Source organism: Erythranthe guttata, chromosome 12 (genome assembly GCF_056151865.1).
Source record: "Erythranthe guttata isolate IM_541 chromosome 12, IM_541, whole genome shotgun sequence".
NCBI lineage: Eukaryota > Viridiplantae > Streptophyta > Magnoliopsida > Lamiales > Phrymaceae > Erythranthe > Erythranthe guttata.
Genome location: NC_142544.1, coordinates 14,098,356 through 14,114,763, shown reverse-complemented (window position 1 = coordinate 14,114,763; position 16,408 = coordinate 14,098,356).

Below are 16,408 nucleotides of genomic sequence, written 5' to 3'. Positions count from 1 at the left end.
GATGGCTTAATTGAAAATATAAAGGACTCAATTGAAAATCTTAAAAACTTCATTTTGGTACTTATAAAATTTCTGGTTGCATTTTGGTATTTCGTGTCAAAAAATGAACCTCTACTCTCATCTATGGCGAGTGAAGTGCACGGTGAGCTCTTAAGGGCCTTCTTGCCTTTGACTAATTTTTATAGGGGGGTATTTGCTAATTGTTTTAACACGAGGTCGTTTTCAGTAATTCGAGATTACACAGGGGTGGTTTTTGCAAAAAACTCTTGATATAGAGAACATTGTATACGGTCCCCGCGATCCCTCACTTCTGTATCTTCAGAATGATCATTGATCAAGTGTTTTGACAGAGTCTAATATGGATACGACCATACGAGTCAGACGAAGTGATCATGGGATATGGAGTGTCTTTCATAGGCCGCACAACCCTCATCCTCATCCTCGTGTGTTATCTTATTTAGTCCAGATGAAGTTATATGGTGTATATCGATGTCGACGTATGCAAGCAGATTGGGGACTTATCATTGCATTAGTGGAGAGATGGCGCCAGGAGACTCATACATTACACTTGCGTGTAGGGGAGGTGACAGTCACGCTACAGGACGTGGCGTTGATATACGGACTACCGGTTGACGGACGTCTGGTCATAGGAGTTGATACTCACCTTAGGACTCGTGAATGGCAGCAGTATTGTATGACATGGCTGGAAGTTACACCGGATTCATCAAAGATAAAAGGATCGAAGTTGAGAGTCAAAACCCTTAGCGAATATTTAATCAATAATCCCGTTCTTGATAGTAGTACATATTCGCATCTTACTCATTACACTCAAGGGATTGCTTTTCTCATAGTAGGGGGATTATGTCAGTACATATAGTTGGGGTAGTTGTACTCTAGCAGTCCTCTACCACGAGTTGTGCAAAGCATCTAAGATATCTGCAAAAGAAATTAGTGGTCCTGTTTAATTATTACAGGTAATATATGAATTATTTATATAATTTAGTACATTAATACATTTAATTTGCACTTTATATTATAAAAAAAATATATTTTTGTATTATTTAACAAATATGTGCATGGATGCGGATTCCTCTATCAAGGCACATACCTACTCTGGGAAAATGGGGGACAATACTTGAGTATGTAGGATATGAGTTTCCCGTACCACCTTACGGTGCATGGTAATGGTTTTAAGATTTATGTTAAATTATTTTTTGCATTATTTTTACGGTAATTTGTGCCTTATTTTTTTTGTGCCGATAAATATAAGGGTTTGTTTGAGCCACCTTCCACTATATTTTTTTTTAACATTTTCGGTTAATTTTACTTGAAATTTTTTGATATTTTTCTTTTTTTTTCAAAACATTTAATTACTTAGATTCTTTTTAATTTTCTAAATAAAACCTTTTATTTTTGTCATTTTGAATTTCTTTATTTTTTTCTTAATTGTCTTCTGGTAGTTCAAATTCTCAATAATAATATGATTTTAAAGATGTTTGTAATATTATTATTATTATATATATGCTTGAGTTGGGGTATTATAGTTATATTTGGGGAAAATGTAATGTGAGGGGGTGTTTTTGTATTTAGGTGTAGTACATGGGGTATATGATACAAAATTCATAGTACTGGGGTATTTTTGTATTTCACCTTATGTTTATTGTTATATTTAGTTTAATATATAATAATACATTACAGATGGACCAACCAGTCAGCTTCATTGAGACTGGTGCACATGTTCTTCGCATTTTTAGGATGATGTTCGATCAGATGCTCCCAGATCAGCTTATATGGACGTCATATGATCTGGATGATCCGGAAGATCAGGCTGTAGCTAGTGATTCGGCGATAACATGTTGTGGTATATGGGTATCGAGAGTCCCCCTGATATGCTACGCAGTTGTGGAGATGCATTGACCAGACATAGTAGTACGTCAGTTCGGGATGGTACAACCCATACATGAACCTCCTGAAAATACTGAGGCAGATTTCTGGATGCACGTCAATGCTAACCGTACATGTGCTACCAACCGAGATTGGAGTCTTACAAATATTTCGCATGTTACTGCTTGGGATAATAGATTCAATTATATTATTGCTTATCCATTATGCCAGTGACGGTCATACTACAGAAGATGGTTATTTTGAGTGGTATGAACTGCACACGCGTCGTTTCATATCACCGATTATCCCATCTGATCGTACATGATTTCAGGTTGGACATCAGATTTCAATGGATACAGTGGTACGTATTCAAATTTATTTATTATAAAATTTTGTGTATTATATAGTTTTTATTAATGTATGTCTTGCAAAAATAAAATATTTCTTATTACTTATTTCAGATTCAGCATCTTCGATCGTTGATTGTTTCTGTTGATGGCGGAGACACGCCACGGGATGGCTATCGTTCGTATTTACCGTCTCTCAGAACATGTCTTAATGTTTTAGAGTCTCGACACGGATCTTCAGATATGCCTCAATCTGAGATGCCTTATACTCAGACTCACCCTCAGACTCAGACTCAGATACCACTGTCTCAAATGCCTCAGTCACAGACTCAGATGCACGATGGTGAGGCGGGAACTTCTTCTCGTGCATATTATCCTGCATTCGATAATTATTCAGATCCTAGATCATACGGACATCCATCCGGTATGTTTAGTACCTTTGATTTTATTTTTAATACTATCTACAACTGTGAGTATAATTATAATCTCGTTGATGCAGATCTGTACACCCCATACCCCTACTATAATCCAAATATGAATTCGGAAGGCCCAGTTTATTTGGCGTCCACGCATCAGTTTTCGTCTACATCGCGACTCGTAGATCATCAGATGACACTTATTCCTTATTCTCAATCCGCAAATTCTTCGAGTGATAATAAAAATGATGAGGATGAACAAGTTGGTAGAGGGCACAGGACTAGAAGGCCCCCGAGATGTGGCATCAGAGGTCACCGTCATTGGTGATATTTTTATTGTAGTTTATGTTGGTTAATTATTAAAACTTTTTAGTATTTTAGTTATTCAATAAAAATAAATTAAATAAACTAAAGGATTTGGAGACTATATTTCCTAATAATTAGGCATTTTATTTGTATTTAATAAAATGTAAATTAAAAAAAATAATATATATAATTGACAAAATAGTTTTTTATTTATAACTTATGCAAAAAAGTGCTTCATTTGAAAAAGAAAATATAATTGACAAAATAATTCTTTATTTATAATTTATGCAAAAAATTTCTTCATTTCACAAAAAAAGTAATATAATTGATAAAATAGTTCTTTATTTCTTAATTATTTTGTTAGGTTATAATTAATTAACTTTGTATTATGTTATAGTGAATTATAAAATAAATTGCATAAATAAATGAAGGAAAATTTTTAAAATAAAACATATAATTAATTTAAAATTAAAGTTCAATTAAGTATTACAATTTAACAATAAAAATAATTAAGTAAAACTAAAAAAACCTCAGCTCAAGTCCAGCTGTTAATATAAACACAACCCGGCGGCTGCTAAAAGGCGTCTCTGTGAATTACGCTGTAATCTTGTGTGGCAGGTCAAAGGGCGTCGTTTTGAACGACGTCTTTTAAGGGCCGTCTGACCGTCCAGATCAATCCCGGACCGTCAGATTAAGAAGACATAATTGGAGAGATGTCCATGATCCAGACACAATCCAACGGTCCTTAAAGAGCGTCATTTTAAATGTGTTTTATTGTATTTATGAAATCAATTGTAAAATCACCCCAATTTCAAAAAGAAAATCCGAAATATTCTAAAAAAAATGGCCCGCATTAATATAAACACATTTATTTTACAGAGTCATTAATACACGCATATATATTTTACAGAGGCATTAATATACACACATATATTTTACAGAGAAATTCTTAATACACATATATTTTACAGTCATTAATACACACAAATTATTTTACAGACGCTGCATTAAAACACACACATATATTACAGAGGCAGGCATTAATACACACGTATGTATGTATATATATATATATATATATATATATATATATATATATATATATATATATATATAATATTACAAAATAATGTAATATTGATATTCATTCACGGGTTCTTGTTTTGATATTATGCAGAGAATATAATGAAAATTTACTTACATGGTTAATAAAGTAATGAAAATAAAATCCCCACAAAATCATATGATTCTTTTTAAAGTGATAAAGTGAAATATGGAAAAAAATTCACCTAAACACTCTCATTCAAACACAATTTCGGGAGATGGACATTTTCACCATTATTAGAAATTGGCTACATAATTAGGTTGAATTTTTTAATAGAACCACATAATAAAAAATATAGTACATACCAGCAAAATGGCACAAAAAAAAAAAAAAAAAAAATCCCAACGAGTCAATCCGACTTCTTGTACGAGCTAGAGTGGGATGAACTGGTGAACAATTATTTCATTGGCTATGTAAGAAGACATAATTGGAGAGATGGCCATTGATCCAGACATAATTCAACGGTCCATAAAGAGCGTCATTTTAAATGATACATTATTGTATTTATGAAATCAATTATAAAATCACCCCAATTTTCAAAAAGAAGATCCGAAATATTCTAAAAAAAATGGCCCGCATTAATATACACACATTTATTTTACAGCGTCATTAATACACACATATATATTTTACAGAGGTATTAATATACACACATATATTTTACAGAGACATTCTTAAGACACATTTATTTTACAGAGTCATTAATACACACAAATTGTTTTACAGACGCTGCATTAAAACACACACATATATGTTACAGAAGCAGGCATTAATACACACGTGTATGTATATTTTTAAATAATGTAATATCGATATTCATTCACGGGTTCTTGTTTTGATATTATGCAGAGAATATAATGAAAATTTACTTACATGGTTAATAAAGTAATGAAAATAAAATCCCCACAAAATCATATGATTCTTTTTAATTAAAGTGACATAAAGAGAAATATGGAAAAAAATTCACCCAAACACTCCCATTCAAACACAATTTCGGGAGATGGACATTTTCACGATTATTAGAAATTGGCTACATAATTAGGTTGAGTTTTTTAATTGAACCACATAATAGAAAATATAGTACATACCAGCAATGAAAAATGGCACCAAAAAAAAAAAAAAACCCCAACGAGTCAATCCGACTACTTGTACGAGCTAGAGTGGGATGAACTGGTGGACATTTTTTTCATTGGCTATGTAAGAAGACATAATTGGAGAGATGGCCATTGATCCAGACACAATCCAACAGTCCTTAAAGAGTGTCATTTTAAATGAGGCTTTATTGTATTTATGAAATCAATTATAAAATCACCCCAATTTTCAAAAAGAAAATCCGAAATATTCTAAAAAAAAAATGGCCCGCATTAATATACACACATTTATTTTACAGAGTCATTAATACACACATATATATTTTACAGAGGCATTAATATACACCCATATATTTTACAGAGACATTCTTAATACACATATATTTTACAGAGTCATTAATACAGACAAATTATTTTACAGACGGTGCATTAAAACACACACATATATGTTACAGAGGCAGTCATTAATACACACGTATGTATATATATATATATATATATATATATATATATATATATATATATATATATATATATATATATATATATATATAATATTACAAAATAATGTAATATCGATATTCATTCACGGGTTCTTGTATTGATATTATGAAGAGAATATAATGATAATTTACTTACATGGTCAATAAAGTAATGAAAATAAAATCCCACAAAATCATATGATTCTTTTTAAAGTGACATAAAGTAAAACATGGAAAAAATTTCACCCAAACCCTCTCATTCAAACACAATTTCAGGAAATGGACATTTTCACCATTATTAGAAATTGGCTATATAATTTGGTTGAGTTTTTTAATTGAACCACATAATACAAAATATAGTACATACCAGCAAAATGGCATAAAAAAAAAAAAAAACTCCAACGAGTCAATCTGACTACTTGTACGAGCTAGAGTGGGATGAATTGGTGGACATTTTTTTCATTGGCTATGTAAGTTCGCAATCTAAGGTTGGCAATTTAGTCGACGGGCAGTCAAAAATATCCACTTTGCTACTCGCCGTAGATGCAATTCGTGATGAATACGGTTTGTATTTTCCTTACACATATTGCATGAAAAGATTGGATCTTTTGAGGAAAAGGTACTACACATTCAACTCAATATTGTCGTACCCAACTGTTTCCTACGATTCCGACACTAGTAAGGTGTACGCATCGGATCGAGCATGGGGTTTAATAATAAAGGTTATCAATTCCTTATTTTTTTTTATTGTTTCATCGCTTAATTTTAGGATTTTGTAATAGACAAACAATAACATTTGCAATGTAGGAGCATTCATTCGCCGCCGCTTATCAAACTTATGGTGAGTCGAAAATGTACGAGCTTACCTCGATATTCGGTGGTATGAAGTCGAAGGAGGAACCCGAAGTGATTGAGGTGTCGTTCGACGGAAGCGGGGAGAATATCGGAGGGTGTGCGAAAAACTCGATTCCATTTCGTAGACGTCCGACAACGGAGAACGTTACCAATGTATTGCCACCTAAAAAGTTGGAATACGGCAATTATGCATTGGATTCGGAGGAGTCCGCCGGTACCTAATGTAGAACAGCTAATACTAATGGAAGAAAGTTAAAAACCGTGAAGGAAACTTTAAACCAAGTCCGTAGAATTCAATCCGACTCCGAGTTTTCCGCTAAGATGAAAGGTAAGATGAGCATGAGTTCTACCGCATCGAACAACCCATTGGGTTACTCGTTCGCAAATCCGAAAAATGTTTAGTCAACCTGTAGACGCATAAAATTAATTAATTGGTTAATTAAATTAGCCAATTAAATTGTGTCTAAATTAAATTATAATTTATCTTGCAAAATAAGTTATGGAGATAATTATCAATTAATTATTGGCCAATAGGATTATTTCTTCTTTTCCAAGTTATAAGAGATAAATAACAATTTAAAGAGAGTCAATCAAATCGGGCCACGTCATCAAGAAGACTTTAAGTAGGACTCTTATTCTACCACTATAAATAGGGACCCTCCCTACACAATTCAAAAGACAACTCAAGAAGAATAAAAATCGTAGGAGAAAATTCTCTCTACAACATTCAAGTCATCTTCATCAAATTCAAGTCGTTCTTCATCTAATTCAAGGCGTTCTTCATCAAATCAAGGGCGTTCTTCAACAAATCAAGTTCATCAAATTCAAGGCGTTCTTCATCAAATCAAGGGCGTTCTTCAACAAATCAAGATCGAAGGAAGATTGAAGGGCCAAATCCATCAAGAACTCCAAGATCTTCAAGTCAAAACCCGTCAAATCCATCAAGAACTCCAAGATCTTCAAGTCAAAACCCGTCAAATCCATCAAGAACTCCAAGATCTTCAAGTCAAAACCCGTCAAAGTTCTGCGTTCGATCCAAGATTCAAGTCTCAGGACCATCGAAAGACGTTATTCAAGTTCAAAATCAAATCCGGAGAAGATCAAGTCAACGACCCAACTCCGAAATTCAAAGTCAACATATATTGTTCTTGAGAGAAGAATCAGAGGATTAAATTAGAGTTTGTAACCCTCAATATTTATTTTTAATTCAATAAAATTATCTTTGTGCAAGTTTTTCTTGTTTGTCTAAATCGCAGATAAGAATTTTGTTGTTACAAATTTTGGCACGCCCGGTGGGACATCTCTACCTCTCATCTATTCTCTCTCTCGAAGATCCTCGAAGTGTTGCAGTGACTGCTCTACATTCACAATGAAGATGGCTACTTCGGATTCATCAAGTGTGGGCTTAGGTACAAGGAGTATGGTTAAGAAGATGCAAGCATCCTCCGAGACTAACTCGACGCCTCAAACCATTCAGAAAGGCTTACCACCTCTTGTCAACACAAGCGCAGACGTGGAAGGTTCAAAACGAGAAATTTCACAGCCCACGCCTCGTTCAACATCAAGCTACTCAGAGGTGGCATCCGTCATGACAACAAACCCTACAACCATGGAGGAGCAAATTGCAAGTTTGACAAAGGCCATTGAGGGACTCGCAACGCATGTTCCGAGTTGATCAACAAGATAGACAAAGCCGATGCTAGTCAAGATGTGGAGAATCTGATAGAGGTTCAAGACGAAGTCGAGACATCCACAAAGCAACAACCAGTTGAAAATGAGAAGGCTCCAGCTCAAGAACTTCGAGTTTCTCCAGAAGGGATGATTCATGTAGATCAAGTGATGACGCTGATCAGTGGAACCATCAATGACAAGTTGGAAGGAAGCTCGAAGTCTCCATCAACCTATGTGAAGCCATACACGCAAAGGATTGATGATCTAAGGATGCCAATGGGCTATATACCTCCAAAGTTTCAAAAATTTGACGGCAAAGGCAACCCCAAGCAACATGTGGCACACTTCGTCGAGACTTGCAATGATGTCGGGACGTATAGAGATCAACTCGTCAAGCAATTCGTCCGATCGCTCAAAGACAACGCGTTTGATTGGTACATTGATTTGGGGGCAAACTCCATTGATAGCTGGAAGCACTTGGAGGAAGAATTTCTCAACCGCTTTTACAGCACTCAAAGAACAATCAGCATGATTGAGCTCACCAATTCCCGCCAATGGAAGAAGGAACCTGTCATCCACTACATCAACCGTTGGAGAAATTTGAGTCTTAATTGCAAGGATCGACTGCCCGAGACATCAGCTATTGAACTGTGCATCCAAGGAATGCAATGGGGACTCCGATATATCCTTCAAGGAATTCAACCTAAAAGTTTTGAAGAGTTGGCCACTCGAGCACATGATATGGAATTGAGCATAACTGCAAATGAAATCGAAGAACCTTCATTCCAAAAGTCGTATCAGCTCAAGGAAGAACATGTTGAAGAAGAACAAGAAGATCATGAGGATGGGGGCAAGTCTTTTGAATAAACAACATCCTATGCAATGTGACAAGTCCAAATCAAGTGAAGTACTCCTTGACACGAGTTTAAAAGGTCTACATGTCCCAATCAAATGAAATACTCCTTGACACGAGTTTAAAGGGTCTACAAGTCCAAATCAAGTAAAATACTCCTTGACACGAGTTTAAAGGGTCTACATGTCCAAATCAAGTGAAGTACTCCTTGACAAGAGTTTGAAAGGTCTACAAATTCAAGTTCAAAGCAAATCAACACTCATTGACACGAGTCTAAAAGGTCTACAAATTTAAGTTCAAATCAGTACTCCTTGACACGAGTTTAAAAGGTCTACAAGTCCAAATCAAATCAAAGCTTCTTGGTACGAGCATAAACTATCTAAATCAAGATAAGGCTTTTGATACGAGCATAAACTATCTATATATCCAAATCAAGTCAAAGCTCCTTGATACGAGCATAAACTATCCAAATCAAATCAAAGCTCCTTGATACGAGCATGAACTATCTATATATCCAAGTCAAGTCAAGGCTCCTTGATACGAGCATAAACTATCTACATATCAAAGTCAAGTCAAGGCTCCTTGATATGAGCATAAACTATCTACATATCCAAATTAAATCAAGGCTCTTTGATACGAGCATAAACTATCTACATGTCCAAATCAAATCAAGGCTCCTTGATACGAGCATAAACTATCTACATGTCCAAGTCAAGTCAAGGCTCCTTGATACGAGCATAAACTATCTACATATCCAAATCAAGTCAAGGCTTCTTGATACGAGTGTAAACTATCCACAAATTCAAGTCAAATGCTCCTTCAACACGAGCTTAAACTGCATATGTTTCTCCTTAACCACATGAGTATAAACTGTGCACGACATCCCTCAAAAGGATATATTTTGAACTACGTTATGACTTGATCCCTTTATAGGGTGCGTAGGCAACTTAGAATCTCTCTAAGTTCAGTCATGATTTCAAAAGATATATGTGCTTTGCTAGATCGAGCTACAATTGAAGTTGAGCAATTATCGAGACTCATTCACTCCAAGATGCATTGTCCGTGAACAAGTCTCGAGGGGGCATTTGTAGACGCATAAAATTAATTAATTGGTTAATTAAATTAGCCAATTAAATTGTGTCTAAATTAAATTATAATTTATCTTGCAAAATAAGTTATGGAGATAATTATCAATTAATTATTGGCCAATAGGATTATTTCTTCTTTTTCAAGTTATAAGAGATAAATATCAATTTAAAGAGAGCCAATCAAATCGCGCCACGTCGTCATGAAGACTTTAAGTAGGACTCTTATTCTACCACTATAAATAGGGACCCTCCCTACCCAATTCAAAAGACAACTCAAGAATAATTATGTTGCACATGCCAAAAGACAATTTAAATTAGAGTTTGTAACCCTCAATATTTATTTTTAATTCAATAAAATTATCTTTGTGCAAGTTTTTCTTGTTTGTCTAAATCGCAGATAAGAATTTTGTTGTTACACAACCTTTAACCAGTCGAGGGCAAACTGTTTTTTTCATAGCTTAACGTCATTATGTTGCACATGCCATTTTCCAATTATTGGCATAAGTTTGTTTTTTAGTTGCTTTTTTATTTTAATTTTGGTATTTAACAGTATATTTCCCTATAAAGTTATGTTTATTATTTGCATTCCTACTAATTTTGTATTTTGACAGCATGTTTTTCTGTTGCTTTTTTTGTGTTTATTTTAAATTTATATAACATACAAATTTTCATACATACCATTAACCACAACATAATTACTACTACGGCAACATAATTAATATTAAAACATATCACAGAAATTAAAGACCTAATATTAAAAATAGTCATAACAAAATGCATATGTTTTCTTAGAAGTTAAAATGTACCAGTACCTAGAAAAGTATTATTACATAGCAAACAAATAGCCATCAAACATAGATAACGAAAATAAACGACAAAATATTACACACTTGGTTAGTAACGACCATCGAGAATCATCTGAACCATGACAACTTTGTTTTCGTCGTTCAAACCGTGGAATATGTCAACTAGTTATTTGTTCGTCGTGCAAATGTGCTTGGTCACATTTAGTTTGTCTTCCACGCTTAAATTCGGACTCGGGCCAAGCGCGTCGAACACACTCTTCCTCAACGTAGCCGCATCATGCTCAAACCTCAAACATTTCACCATTTCACCCAACCGTACCTCGGTTTTGTCAAAGAAATTCCCAATCATCCCCATTAACTCTCGGTCCAATGAATCTTGTCGGGGTCGTTTCTTACCCTTCATCTTCTTCGTTTGGTTGGATGTAGACCCCACATACCAAGATGACGTGTTGTCGGAGGCATCATCGTTGTTATCATTGTAGTTAACATCCGGCACATATTCACCACCTATGGAAATATGAGCGTTATCGTTGTCATTAGTCAATAAGTCGTTCACTACATCCGCGAACACCTCCGCATTTTCTTCCGTGGCATGGTCTTTGCCAAATATGATGAGCCAGTCCTTGTAGTATAGCCAAGATTTTTTAACGTATTGTATGTGCTTGGGCATCTGACTAAAAATGAACCATCATGAAAATAGATCAATTTTTTTTTTTTGCTTTAGTATGGTGTTTCCCTAAATTATTTTAAGTATCGTTTTAAATTACGACTAACATAATTAAAAATTAATATTTTACCTTAACATATTCGTTTCAAACTTGATCATTAGCAATATCGATTGTGTTGCTGCATCATTCCATCCAAACCCGAAATGCGACATCATTGTACTTAATGACCCGTACAATTTTTTCCACACATGGAATTTGCTATTAATATGCGGAACCGCCTTGAGATCGATCCCGGGGAATGTTTGATTCATGTGGAGTTCGAGGACCCCAAGATATCCCGTTTTGAATCCGTTGTCGCATTTCCAACCACCAGTGACTATCTCTTTTAGTGCAACAAGTAAACACTGTTCTTTCGGAAAGGTCCAAGTGCGGCGTGTGTTTGTGGTACGACCCTTTGTGTTTTGGAATTTCTGTGAAAATGTAATTCCATCCATATTGATGGCCTGTAATAAATACTGTGTATGGAAATTAGCATTTATTGGCATTTAAGACTCAAGTCATAATAATAACCCATAAAATTGCACACAATTGTATCATAAAATTGAAAAAAAATTCTATGTTATACTCTCATCGAGATGCCAACCAATGATGATACATGTTCAACGCCAAAGTATCTCTCCAATCAGTCCAATGTTCCGAGGCCTTCGCGTTCTCAATGACTTGATCTTCTTGATACTCGTGGTTATTTCTAGTTTGGAAAACAACCCTATCTTCCTCGGGATCGCAATCATTATTAGTACGTATAAAGTTGTGAAGGAGACACCAAGCCATTATAATACAATTTTGTTGTTTGATTGGATAATACGCCGCACTCCTAAGTATGCCCCATCTTGATTTTAGTAGCCCAAATGACTGCTCGATGATATTACGAGCTTTTGTATGTTTTAAATTGAAAAAATCTTTGTGATTTTGAGGGACATTGGCTGAAGTTCCAAACTCTTGAACACGGTATCTAAGACCCCTATACGGGGCCAAAAACCCATCTCCATTGGTATACCCACAATCGACCAAGTAGTATTTCCCTGGCACGGTGGTATATAAGATGATTGTTAATGATTGGTTAAGAATGACAATTAATGAGGAACATATTATACGCAATCAGGGAAGATAATATAGTCATACCGATAGGCACTTTTAAACCGTTTTGCCTCGTAACCGCATCGCGAAAAATCCGACTGTCGGCGGCTGATCCTTCCCAACCCGTTAAGAGGAAAATAAAATTCATGTTCGTATCGCAAACATCGAGGACATTGATTGAAACATCTCCCTTTCTATTTCTATAACGAGGTTTGTCAGCCTTTGCAACTCTAGCAACTACGTACGTTCCGTCTAAAGCACCTAAGCCACCCTATTCAATAAACGTGAAATGAAATTGGGGTTGAATGGTAGATTTATTAATTATTGAATGTGAGATAATATTACTTTATGTATGGTAAAATGTACTTTTAAACTTTACCTTAAAGTAGGAAAATCTCTCGTCCTCACAATCTTCATCAACGGGCTCCAGGTTGACGAGAAGTTAGGAGTGTAATTTCAATAATGATTTTAAGAACTCGGTTAAAGTATTTACTTATAGTGTAACCGGACCGTAGAAAAGTAGTTTGACAAACAACGTTTTTCTCGTGATGGGCCAAGGTAAACAAAAAAATTGCTACTTGTTCTTCGACAACAACATTCCTCGTCGGTAACAACCCACCCATATTCTCTAGCAAATAGCACAAACGGCCAAAAGTATCCATATTCATGCGTAGATTATTTCTACAGGTGTTGTCTTACGTACTTATAAAAACCTCAGATTTTGAAGTTGGATTTTGACTTTATTTTTCAGACTATACCTAGTGGGGCCGTTTGTGGTATATCCTAATCGACGACGTCTAATTGAAGCGTAAATTTTTATGAACATAATTAGAAAAAAAATTATGTCAAACAAAATTTCAGTTAGCACAGCAGCAATCTCTTCATCTTCACACGGCATGTTCGTAAATCACAAACTACAATTAAATGGGAGCCAATATTACAACAAACATACATCATATCATAACAAATAAAACAACCTACGGTTTGTTGACATAAATAGAGATGAATGTATATTTATTCAGATACTCATCCTATAATAAACACAAAAATCAGATTAAGGAATTAATTGCTAATTAACAAAATAAAGCACACATTATTGATTTAGCAAAATTACTATCCCTTTTTATTTATGCTAACAATACAAGGTTTTGTTCCACTATATAACAATAAAAAATATAACCACTGTATCACATAAATTATGTTCATCAATTTTCCATTTGCGAACCAGGAAGAAACAACTATTGTAATACACAACCAAATTGCTGTATAAAAATTGCAGTTACAAAATAAAAAAAAAACATTTAAGGCTCCAACACCTAGGATGCCAACAATTTAACTCTACCCACACAGGGGAAAACATTAATTGGAAAAGAAGAGATTAACCTGAAAAGATTTAAGGAGTGGATACGAGACTGTCGACGGAAAACACAAACCCAAGCGAGCTTTGTATTAATGTAAGTGTGGAATGCCGGACGAAAATCCCGTACACCCAAAGCGACCTCTCGTAGTTTTCTACTGCATGATGACAAAACCCACAAAGATTGAAGACAATGTGTATGCCAAATTGAATTTCGAGAATTTTCTTGTACAGAGAGGTAAGAAGCAGGTGAAGTTGCTGTTTGGGTTTCAATCCCGTTTTTCAAGTCTGATATTGGGTATTTTTGCTGAAATACATATTTTTTCTTGTAACTTTTGTGAAAGATGAGGGGTATTCGGTATTTTCCTAACATTGATAAATTTATGATTAAATTATCACACCTATTCTAGTGGATAAGTTATCACTCATTTGGGTGATTAGATATCGGGCCTATAGTCAATGCCGGGTTTATGTCCATTGTACCAAACGTTGGATTAGGGGTGACTAATTTGTCAATCACCCCTTATCACACCAACCAAAGGGGCCCTAAAATGATTATAATAATTATATAACTAATTTAATAAATTATTAATTGTCATTCACTATTATTAATATTAAAAATATCCACTAATAACAAATGTATATATATTTAATTTTGAAAAATATAAAAAAAATACAATTTAATTTAAGAGAAAGATTGAATTTTAATTTTTTTTTTACATTTTGAAAAATTTCTCAATTATTATTTTCACATATAAATACTCCTAATTCAATCTTCACAACTTTCATTTTATTAAGTTTATATCTCAACGTCTTAATTGTTTCATTTTTTCTAAAATTATTTAGTGTTTAAATTCAATTTTTTTTTTGTATTGAATTTAAAGTTAATCTTAAGTTTTTTCAAGTTTCAATTTAAGTTTTTTTTTCTTTCTTGTAATTAGTTGGAAAAAAAAAACTATTCATGATTCCATGGTTGAATCAATCCCATACTGGTTCCAAATAGAGGAATGTTATGGTAAAACTTCGTTTGAAACGATGAGGTAGAAAGCAACGTGTGACTTGAAGGACACGATCCATTGTGGATTTTTACATCCATCATTTTCCATTTGTCTAGGAATGAGGATGCCCTTGACAGAGACCAAAGATATTCCGCTCAAGGACGAAATGCTTTTAATGATATCTAGTTCTTTCCCGCCAGCTCGTTCTTTACTAGGCATATAGGCGAATCTGCCGGGTTAATTCAACGTAAAGAAAGCTCATTTGGTCAAAACAAAAACTAGGGGAGTGCTTACTAATAGCGAGGAAAATCGGTTTGGACCCGGACCTGACCCGAACACGGCCCGGACCCAGATGGATCCGGGTGGACCCGCCCCGGACCCGGACCCGCCTCCCCACGGGGCGGTTTCGGGTCCCCTAAAAGTCGGACCCGGACCCGACCCGCCCCGTGGCCATGTCTAGTCTAATTAAACTGAATGACAAGTCTAATTAAACTTTTGATTCACATCCTTTATAAATTTCATTCCAGAAATGCCCTTCATACCCAAAATATGAAATATGCACCAAGTGCATTTATCATTTTTTATTCTACATTTAACATTTTCACTTTTGCATCTAATATTTTTTATTATTCTTTTTACGTAGAAACATGTTACGTTTTTTTTTCATTTTTGTATTTTTTCACTATTATAGAAATCTATTGTTTTTTTTTTCTACATAATATTGAAAATTAGATTTCTTAAAAAAAAATAGGTCATAGACATCTATAGACACTCATAGGAAACCGTAGTAATTTGTAGACATCTACGATCACATATTCTTGAAACCCTAACTCCTCATTTGAACCCTAGCCGCCAGACACTCATAGGAAACCGTAGTAATCCATAGACATCTATGATCCCATATTCTTGAAACCCTAGCTCCTCCTTTGAACCCTAGCCGCCAAACACTCATAGTAACTCATAGACAACTGTAGACATCAAATTGAAAAAAATTAGATCTTCCCTACCAAACCCTAGATCCACCCTCCAAACCTAGATCTGTGACGCCAAGGACACCCACCCCCATCCACGCCACCATCGCCAACCCCACCCACGCCGCCATTGCCTATCCCAGCATCACCGCACCACCAGCATCATCCTCGAGCGTTGCCGCTGGGGCAACGTCATCCTCCATGGCCCAATGTCGCGCCACCACAACGCCTCCTCCCATCGTTGTCGCTTCCTTACCGTCAGATAAGGATAAGCGAACACCGCGATATGGCATTTTGAAAAAACTAGGATACGGACACCGGGGTGGATACGAAATCTATGAATTCAACAAAAAATAAAGCAGCAAATGTAGGC